Genomic DNA, 9,167 nt, shown 5'->3' on the forward strand with positions numbered 1-9,167 from the left:
TGTCTTCTCAAAGAACAGAACACTATCTGGCACATAGTTGAAGCATTTATCATTGAAGTTACCTTTTAACCATATCCCCTTGTCATTCACCATTGTCTTCTCAAAGAACAGAACACTATCTGGCACAGAGTCAGTGCTCAATAAATGCATTAAGATGAAAAATGCCTACTGCCCCCAACTCATTTTAAAAGGCAAGAAAGAAATCACTCTTACATGTGCAAGTTGTGATCCTAGAAGGAAAAGATACAATTTACATGGGATGAAGGGAAGCCAGCCAGATACTGAAGCACTCTGATGCTATCTACAGTGGGAAGCCATTATTACCACCCCGTGTGGCTGAAGAGTGAGGGAAAAAAATATTTCCAGAACCCTGTGAAAGCTTAGAGCTGTGAGAGGAGCTGTGACCCTTGGTAAAATTCACAGCTTCTGCCAAACTGTATCCTGGAAAGGAGGGAACTGGAGGAATATCACTCAACTTTTCCCTGCTGGGGTCTCCCATTATCCAAACCTTCAAAGAAGGTTAGCCCTAAAGGGCAGAGTCAGAGTGTAGAGGGCAGATGGGGCAGAGTATGCACCTACCCTATACAGCATGTACCAAGTTAATCTAGCTACTGCTGCCTTTGAATAGCTAATCTGTCAGCAAATGCTAACACCCTGGCATGGTGTTTCTCAGTGACTGTCTACCTGGACTACTTTGGACTCACTCCATTCAGAACAGGGGTAGCTATTCCAGATACAAGCTTATCTTTTCTATCCACGAAGCCTCATCCAGCACCACCATCCTTATAGAATGGCCAGCCCATAGGTAGGGAATCCTGTATACCACAACCAACCAAGGGATACACTTCACAGGAAAGGTGGTAGGCGTAAGTCTAAGGCCAGGGAATTCACTGGTTATTACTGCATCCTGAAATAGCCAGCCAGCCAGCCTCACAGAATACTGGAATTGCCTTTGAAGACACAGATGAAGCACCAACTCAGAGGCAATCCTCTGTAGTAATGCAGTGCCATCTTTCAGGACGGAGTAAATGTATTACACCAGAAACTTCTCTATGATGTTGTTCTCCAAGTAAGAAAACATGGGTCCAGGAAGTAAGGAAGAGAAACAAGAGTGTCCCTAGGACTCTGTGCTTTCTATCCTCACAACTCAGCTCTGCAGGGTTAGAGATCCTAGTTCTCAAAGGGGTAACTCTTGCCGAAAGCGAGACAGAGATCCATAAAGAAAAAGCTATGGGGGCCAGTCACTTTGGATTGCAGTTACAAACACCATTCTGGCAATAGTAACTGACCCTGACCAACAGGAAGCGGTAGGGCTGCTTTTATACAATGAGGGAGGGGAAGAATATGCTAGGCAATTTCTGATACATGTTTGCCTTACAGCAGCTGAGGGAAAAAAATGAAGCTGGCCTGATGATTGAGAAGGACTCAGAATCTTCAATATAAGAGTATTAAAGAATATTTTACAAAATAGGAATTTGGGTGAGATAGGATTAATAACCATGGCAGAATACCATAAATAAAGTCAATAATGACAAAGTTTAAATATGTTCAATATGCTGTTCAAGAAGGCAGGGATATGTAGTCTGTAAGTATTTCCAGCAAAAAAAAAAATAAATAAATAAATAAAAATAAATTAAACTATAAGGTTTTAAGGGATAAACTAATTACATGAGGGAAATTGTTACATAGGGAAAATCACCAGCTCTTCACTTGGTGCCTTAATTTCAGCCCTGGCTCCACTAGCAGCTCCGTGTATTCATCGGAAGCAAATTAACTACCTTCTGACCCTCTGTGTTCAGTTTTAAAATTCAGATATTGACAGGAACCAGCCAAATTTACCCTCCTGTCTGAAACAAACAGAAAACTAACTGTATAAAATGGCAGTTTTTGAGACACTGGCTATCAAGCAACAATAAAGACAGTGATCCTTGGGAGATGGGAAACAAAGTGAACCCAAGGATGCTCTTATCAGGCTACAGCACAGGGAAGGGTCCCAAGCAGCTGACCTAAAGCGGAGAGAAAGCTGTGAGTTTACGAAGGCCAAAGTCATTAGTAGGTGCAGAGCAGACAACTGGAGGACAGCCACTATGGAGTTAGAAACCACCCCAAAGTAGGACTGTAATCCTGAGTGGAAACAAACCCACAACTAACAAAAGGCCAGTGTGAAAAATCTGATAATTCAGAGGGTATCAGGTGGAGTACTCAAAAGTTTCTGACTAAGTAGTAGAGGGAAAAACTAGCCCTACACTAAATAAACATTGCCTAACAAAGCTTAAAACCAAAGCCTGAAAAAATCAAACTGATTGAAATAACTTAACCATGTTCATAATAGAAATAAAGTTTACAAGGATACAAAATAGAGTAAAACAAGATGCAAAATTACCAGGGATGTAAGAAAATGCAAGAAAATATGACCCAGAAGAGAAGAGCAACTGGTCAAAACCAATCTAGAAATGACAGAGAATTAGACAAAGGTATTAAATTATAACTATATTCATATGTTCAAAGAACTAGAGGAAAGATTGAAAATGTCAAGTAGAGACATGAAAGATTTTTTTAAAAAAAAAAACCAATAAAATTCTAGAGAATGTTTGATATGAAAAATACACTGGATGGAATTAAAGGCAGACTAGACACTATAGAAAGGTTAATAAACCTGAAAATACAGCAAAAGAATCAAAATGAAAGAGGGGAAAATAATGCAAAACATAAAAAACATAAACAGCATCAGTGAGTTTACAATAATTTCAAAGGGACTAATAAACACATAACTCAAGTGCCTAGAGGGTATAAAAATTCTGAATGGCTGAAAATTAACTTTCCAAATATGATAATAAACTTATGAATTCAAGAAGTTTAAGGAACGGAGGCACAAGAAACATGAAGACAACTATACAATGCAGGCACATTATAAATTGCTTGAAATGAGTGGTTAAATAAAGACTAAAAAAAAAAAAACTTAAAGCAACTACAGAAAAAAACATACAGAAAAAAAGAAAATAGCAATTTCTTATTGGAAACAATGCAACCCAGAATATAGGAAAGCAACAACTTTTGTCAAACTAGAATTCTATATCTAGCAAATATATCTTTCAAGAAACAAAGGCTTCTAGACTCTCAAACATGCAAAAAAGGATGGAAGAATTCATCATCACTGGACCCCCACAAAAAAAGTAGTTAATGGAAGCAATTCACACAGAAGGAACACCATATTAGAGGAAAATATGAGTTTATACAAAGGACTGAAAAGCACCAAAATTTCTCACTGAAAGATAATCAGTGGCTTAAAGCAAAAATAACAAATGTTTTGTGGGTCTTTAATATATAGCTAAGTAAAATATAAGACAATAGTATCAGGAAAGAAGAAATGGTAGTTTACTATTGTGCGATTCTTATATGTGAAATTGTTTAATGTCACTTAAAAGTGTACTGTGATAAGGTTGTGTACTACACTCTAAAGTGATTGCTGAACACACAAATAGTTACAGCTAATAAATCACCAAAAGTGATAAAATGGGAATCTTGAAAAAAATAAGATAGAAAAAGAGGGAAACGAAACAAAGAATAGGACAAACGGGAAATAGCAAAATAGTGAATCTAGAGCCACCTAGATCAATAATCACATTAAATATAGTCTAAACCCAGTTAAGATAGAAAAGACATACTATGCTAACATTAAAATAATGATGATCTCTTATTTGCAGTCATTTATAATTGTTCCTATAGGGCTAACAGGAAAATATCTTTTAAACTATAGAATACTGCAAAGAATATAGTGGGGGGCTGCAGTTGTAGCTCAGTGGTAGAGCACTTGCCTATCATGTGGCGAGGCACTGGGTTTGATCCTCAGTACCACATAAATATAAACATACAAAATTAAAGTATTGTGTCCATCTATAGCTAAAAAAAAAAAAAAATACTAAAGGAGGAACAAGTCAAGAAATGGTGAAAAATAATTACCATCAGCACTTCATGTAAATTATTTCATTTGCTCCTCACAACTACTTTCAGAAAGTTAAGTATTATTTCTCCAATTCATAGATGAGGATACTAGAGAGAATACAATACTTAATAAAATACACATGGTACCAAGGTCTGAATTCAACTGATTCTATAGGCAAGCAAACCACACTGTTCTCAGGTATGTGGTTGTTGATACTTGTTTCTGAAGTGCTCTGAAAAGCATAAGGTAAAAATATCAAGATTTTAAAAAAATTAATTTCCCTATCAATGAGATCACATAAGCCATTTATCCTCAGAACTGTACTTGCCCATGCTGTCTTTTAATTACATGCAAGCACTTTTAAAAATTTAACACTGGTTTTCAAATTTAAAACTATATATATAATAGAAAAAATTTAAGTCACCTGGGTGGAGGGAAGGCATCCTCCCAACCCCAAATCTTCAGTCTTTACTTAATCTCATTGTACTGACCACCATTAACAGTATCTGAAAGAACTATCCATATGGGGTTCCAGCCCCAAGATATTTAGGGTGGCTTAGTGTTGTTTTTTGAGAGAGAGAATGAACTTTTAATATTTATTTTTTAGTTTTCGGCAGACACAATATCTTTATTTTTATGTGGTGCTGAGGATTGAACCCAGCAACCCGCGCATGCCAGGCGAGCACGCTACCGCTTGAGCCACATCCCCAGCCCCTGGCTTAGTCTTCTTAATTAATCTTTCTTTAGGCCTAAAACCAAACTAAGGAATGAATGTTGGAAAATGCATCAACAGTATACACTTTTGTTAAAAACAAATTTCTTTGAAAAATTCTAAACCCCTACCAGTTTCAGTGAAACACCACAACTATAATGAGCTGGACACACACCAGTGCATGCCTATAATCTCTTGTTTCTCACAAAGCTGGGGCAGGAGGATCACAAGTTTGAGGTTGGCATGTGCAATTTAGCAAGATCCTGTCTCAAAATAAAATTTAAAAAGGAACCATAGTTCATTTTTAATGGTAGAACACAAGGCACTGGGTTCAATCCCCAGAAAAAGAAAAAATGTTTAATGATAATGTTGAGAGATAAAAAATGGAATTCTTGATAATAACAGTAATTCCTGACATAATAAAGAGAATGATTAACATTATGAGGAAAATTAAAAAAAACTAAAAAGTTGTCTGAGTTAAAGCATTTATAGAGAACAGTAACTAGTCAGGCATGATGGCACGTATCTGCAATCACAGCAAATTGGCTGAGGCAGGAGGATTTCAAGTTTGAGCACAGCCTCAGTAACCTAATGAGTGAGACCCTGTCTCAAAATTTAAAAAATAAAAAGGGCTGTGAAGTGGCTCAGTGGTACAGTACTTCTGGGTTTCATCCCCAGTACCTAAAACCACTTAATAACAATAATAAAAAGAAATCATAACAAAAAAGTAACTGCTATTAATAGGACTATCAAACATCAGATAATCTGCTAGATGGTTTTAATCACATTATAAACAGATATTACCTCTAAGTAATCCAAAGTAAATAAGCTGAAGTACTCAACCACTTATTCCCAAGGACAGAAAACACCTTCGACTAGTTTGAACCGTGGTGGAAAAAAATCTGATCTCTTTCAATATCCAATGTGCTACCCGAAAGAATTAGCTGAAAGGTAAGAAATGAAGGCAGGCTTGATGACAGCCTGCTCCTTCCATGAAGTACTTCAACAATTTTTCTCCTAACAGTTTCAGCATTCATTGATGAAGGTGCCAGTTTACAGGATAAATGGGGATTAGATGAATGCATGTCACTATGACAAAATAATTGAATATGGTTAATTCTCTAAGACAAATGCCCCAGTTTTATAAGCAATAAAATAGAATGGGGAGGAAAAGGTACAAAGTGATTAAGAGAACTGAGACATAGAAAAATGTTTTTAATTTCTGAAGCTGGGAAATATAGTTTCATTGTACTACTTTTGTGTATTTTGAAAAATCACTTGTTATAGAACTAGCCAACTTCCCCAAATGACTTATATTAAAATCTATTCATATCAGGGAGATTTTTACTTTTAATCACACTGCAAAAGGCTGGATTGACAGTTATAAAACTAAACTTGACTTTTGAGCATTATATTACCTTTCCTAAAAATCTCATAAAACAAGACCGATCAACTACCCAAATAAAACCTACATTAAGAATTATTGGAAATTAGCTGGAGACAGCAACTTCAAATAATCAAAAATCTTTTTTTTAGAAGTTGTTTCCATTAGTTTGTAAACATACAATCTACTAAACCTACAGTGGTTGGCTACTATTGGTCATAATAAATTCTAAAATTTACTATCTGAAAACATAGCTTGTTAACCAAATACTGGCTGTGTAACTTAAAAATATTTGCATCATATTTTGTAAAATCAATATTTTCAAATTGGAAGAGAGTTAAAAACTCAGGCTACTTGATGGCCAGTATTTTTTTTTCATTCAAGGATGTTGATGTAAGACATTGGTATTCACCTACCTACCTACCTAAAACAGAATGACATGCTTTCAAAAACAGCCATATCATCTAAATCATTTTGCTAGAAGTCTATCAACTTGTAAAGAAAAATGTGAATGAATGAAATCAAAATAAAAAAGCTATTAACCATTACTTTTCATTTCATTCCAAGTCATTTCACAGAACTATGACTAAATAAAACTGATCAAGTTATTGACTCATCAATTTGGTATATTACTACCAAGCACAATGCTAAATCTTGCAAGTATGAGTTTATATGTCACAATTCAGTCATAATTATTGGGAGACTTTGCCCTGTCATTTCCAATTTCTCTAGCATCTAGCTCTTCCAACTACCTGGAATAATTTCAGTTTTATGAAAAACCACAAAACTTCAGAGTGGTAGTTGTCTCCTACTGTCAGTTTACTAACAAGATTCAATTTAATTAATCCACTCTGAAAATACTCCATGAATGTATGGAGGAATAAAAACCTCAGGCAGCAATGGAAACCACATATTCATCTGAGAAAACCACACTAGACGAGGTTCCATCAAACAGATATTAAATTACTAAGAAAAATACCTAAATTATAAATGATCCATATTTATACACTGACCACTCTAAACCTTTTCACTTTTAGTGGTGAATTCCAAGCACTATAAAATAAATAAAAAATCCTGGAGCTTTTAGAAAACCTAGTCCAAAAGTACAAGGAAAAAGGCAATTAAGAGCAGAAATCTGATCCCAAAGAACATGAAGCATGGGCTGGGAGAAGGCTTTGACAGGACAGTAGCAATGGAGAAGGGCTGTAGAAAGGATGGCAAACATCTTAATCTATACAGCAACACTGTTAGCCTCAGGACAAATACTTTTTAAAGAAAAAAATGCTAATTCTAAATGCTCCTTTTAAAAAACATTTTCACAACACACATGCATGTCCCTGGGTCTCTTGCCATATGATGCTCTGTACCTTCTTAGGATTTTGCCAGCAAGAAGGGCATGACCAGATGCAGATACTTGACCTTGAGCTAGACCATGAGTCAAAACACACACACAAAACAGAAACCCACCAAAAACCAAGAAATCAACCAACCACTTTTCTACATGATTACCCAGTGTTTGGTATTGGGTTATTAGCAACAGAAAATAGACTAAGACACTCAAGTGATCTAATCTAATCTACCTATGCCTATTTACTCATCTGGTCTTTCCAGACAAGACTAATTTGGGATGTTATGTGAATGTATAATCATGTTTTAATGAACCTCACGTTATGTATAATTATAATGTACCAATTAAAAGTTAAATTAAAAAAAGAAAAAAACAGTAACAAAATAAAGCTCAACTATTCTGAAGAGTATGTCACTGTATGTGATTCCATCAGAAGTCTAAATATTATTTAAATGACTCTACAACTTATCTAAAAATTTCTAGTCAACTTTCAGAACACATTACACTGGTAAATGCTAACTGTAGGGGAATCTAGCCTGGTTTTATTATTTATCAGGCAAGAAAATTCCAGGCATTTTCTGTTTAAAATATACAGATGTAATTCAAATCTGTCTGTAATGCACTTATGAAATGAGGATACTTTCAACAAAACAACCAGTACCATAATAACCAATTATGAATTCTATAATGATAAATATTTCAACCTGACAGATTGAACAAAAAGCCTTTTTTCGTTTACTACATTAACATTTAGTTTTTATGTGAAAACAGGCACAGTAAGAAAAATACCTATAAGCAAAAACTCCATTAAACAATTAAGTTCTGTAGAGCTCTCTTCCCCAAGTTTTTTCTAATAAAACCCTTTTTTGTTTTTCTCAGTAAGGATTAACACACAAGCACACACTGCTTAAAATAGCCTTAATTCTTGTAGGCTTAGGTTTAGGTATTTACTTAATTTGATAAGGAAACATAATAATTTCAAGACTCCTCCAGGACTTAGCATTAAAAACTAAAACCTCGCTTGCCTAGCAATGCATGAAGCCCAGGGTTCCATCCTCAGCATCATCAAAAATATCCCTCAAAATGAAAAATCTCAGGCATCAGAAGTCCTATATTTATGTCTGTGACTCACCAAAGAGTTATTGGAAAAGTATGATTTTCCAAGCTGACTTTCCAATTAGAGTTTAATTTTCAATGAAGTATGTACTTGGTGTTTTATTAAACAACCTGTCACAATGGACAAATTGAATGACTTTCCATGAATGCCTACTTGCCCCCACTGACCCAATAAAATGATACAAAACCTACAACTTAATAAAACTAATAGTAAATATTTTCTATGAGTTTTGGTTTCCAATATTTAGGCCTACCTAAGTTAGTAATAATGATTACCTGTACAATTATTCCAGGAAAAAACTGAAAACTTTTAAATTTGAGGTATATAAATAATATTCACTTAAGAATAAAGTAATCAAGATTTCCTTTTACTTAAAAAAAAAAAAAAATCACTTCAGAGTCAAACTTCATGTACAAAAGACAAGACCAATCACTTTATCACTGGACACAAAGGTAATTCCAAAGGCCTTTAAAAATGGTAATTAATCTCAAAAAGGAAAATTAATTTCAACTTTTATATTTCATTCATTATCAAGACCATACTGCTTAACAAGGTAAATTTGCTATAGATACAAAACATACAGTATATACACTTAACTGTACAAAATAATTTAATGTTTACAAAAATATTAGAATGTTTAGTTGACTGACACAGTCTTAAAGT

Source organism: Callospermophilus lateralis, chromosome 5 (assembly GCF_048772815.1).
Source record: "Callospermophilus lateralis isolate mCalLat2 chromosome 5, mCalLat2.hap1, whole genome shotgun sequence".
Taxonomy (NCBI): domain Eukaryota; kingdom Metazoa; phylum Chordata; class Mammalia; order Rodentia; family Sciuridae; genus Callospermophilus; species Callospermophilus lateralis.